The sequence below is a fragment of the Rhinopithecus bieti genome, unplaced genomic scaffold, assembly GCF_001698545.2.
Source record: "Rhinopithecus bieti isolate Rb0 unplaced genomic scaffold, ASM169854v2 scaffold_25940, whole genome shotgun sequence".
Taxonomy (NCBI): domain Eukaryota; kingdom Metazoa; phylum Chordata; class Mammalia; order Primates; family Cercopithecidae; genus Rhinopithecus; species Rhinopithecus bieti.
The window spans coordinates 3,335,739-3,337,811 of record NW_016811810.1 but is presented as its reverse complement, the minus strand read 5'-3'; the positions used below and the strand labels follow the sequence as shown (position 1 = coordinate 3,337,811).

The following is a 2,073-nucleotide window of genomic DNA, read 5'->3' as shown; positions in this document are numbered from 1 at the left end:
TTTTTTTTTTTTTTTTTTTTTTTGGAGTCTCGCTCTGTCGTGCAGGTTGGAGTGCAATGGCGTGATCTTGGCTCACTACAACCGCCACCTCCCGGGTTGCCACACTCTGTGGGAGAAGGGGAAGGGCACCGCTCAAGATGGCTTCAGTTAGGGTTAGAGACAGGGCCGGCTCCAGAGGTGGCCAGGGTCAGGTTGAAGCTGCAAGCATCCCAACTGGCTTCCACCTTTGAGCAAGCCAGTAGGCCAGGCCTTCCCACAGGCTCCTGGAGAGAGGAGAGGGTGCACATCCCCAGTAGTAACATGCAACCATCTCCAATCCTTCCAGCTATTTTGTACACAATGCAAGACATTCAATAAAAACATCAGAGGATATGTAAGAATCAGGAATAAATTATTGCTAATCAATAAAACAACAATAGAAATAAACCCACACTTCACTCAAACGTTGACATTAGCATACAAGTGCTTTAAAAATTCTAATGAGAGCATGAAAGAGAAAAAGATTACAAAATTATTTACTAAACTGATTTTTTAAAGATGAAAAAAATTTAAAAATACCTGGATGTGTAAGAGGCAGAAATAAGGGACTACAGTATGAATTATTTCTACACCACCATACTTCTGACCCTAAATATGTGAGTTTTTACACACAAACCAGTTCTCCAACTCTCTGGACACTAAGTGACTGTCCCACATTTCAATTCAATTCTGACACTGCCTTGAGTAGGGCAGACCCCACAGGTGAAGGGCTCAGGCCCACCCTACTGCCCCCACTTCAGATGCCAACCACAAGTCTGGGCCACCTGTACTTCTGACTGCCCAGTTATAAATCAAGGGTTTCCAAGACCTCCTCCTCCTAGATAATTTGCTAGAACAGCTCACAGAGCACAAGAAAACAGTCTACTTACTATTACCAATTTATTACAAAGGTGACAACTCAGGAACCATCAAAGAGATGCATGGGGCAAATACAAGGGTTAAGCTTAAGATGGCTTCAGACAAAAAGAGTTGGAATATTTTATTACCAGCACACCCACTACAAGAAATATTGACTTTATAACATATGTAGAAATAAAATATATGACAACATCCCAAAGCAAAGGAGGCTGTAGAACTGAAAGGCAGAAACAGTTATGTCAGCGTTGGCGAGCGCAGGTTTCTAGGCAAAAAACATTGCAAGAGGTAACAAGGACAGATACTTCAGAGCCGAATGCAGTTTCGGACACTCAGAGTCCATTTTCTGACTATGATGGCATTAAGCAGTAAGTCACCCCAGAAGGATTAACTGGAAAATCCTCATCTGTCTGGAAATTAAGAACACACTTCCAAATAAGAAATGGACCCCCAAATCCTTCTCAATAGAAGTCAAGAATATTTTGGGCCAAGTAATAATAAAGAATGAAAAACAGAAACCTGGCAGCAGCAGCCTGAAGGGACACGGAAGGAAAAGCAGGGCTCCACCAGAAAAGGAAAAAAGACTGGACACGAAGGCCTCCTCCTCTCCTTCGAAAGCAAGGAGCCAGAAAGAACGAGGAGCGGAACGTGGAAAGGGCTGCGGTCCCGAGACCCTCGCCTTGGGGAATCACTGACGGTGTGGGGGTGGGGCGGCCCCCGGGACACCCCGAGGGAGAGGGCTCGTGAACTGAATGGGGCCCCCACCCCCAGACTCTCGAGGGAAGCTGAGCTCCAACGGGAGGGGATCCTGGGACCCCTGAAGGAAGTGAAGTTGGGGTGCCGGCATCTCCCTGGGACCCCTGAGCATAGTTGGGGCGCCTCCCTGGGACCCTGATGGGAGTGGAGTTGGGGGCCTCACTGGTACCCGAGAGGAGGGGGTTCGGGGAGTCTCCCTGGAACCCTGAGGGGAGTGGAATTCAAGGGGTCCCCGGGACCCTGACGGGAGTGGAGTAGGGAGTCCCCCTGGTCTCCCTGAGAGAAGCTGGGTTCGGGGGGTCCCCCTGGTACCCCTGAGAGAAGCTGGGTTCGGGGGGTCTCCCCGGGACCCTGACGGGAGTGGAGTTCGGGGGGCCTCCCTGGGACCCTGATGGGAGTGCAGTTGGGGGCCTCTCACTGGTA

At 49.3% G+C, this 2,073-nt stretch overlaps 1 protein-coding gene across 1 annotated transcript in view; it reads right to left on the bottom strand.

Annotated features, from left to right (window-relative positions):
- LOC108544153 (glycosyl-phosphatidylinositol-anchored molecule-like protein) overlaps positions 1–2,073 on the bottom strand; it is a 12,525-nt gene that overhangs the window by 9,929 nt on the left and 523 nt on the right. The window lies entirely within an intron of this gene.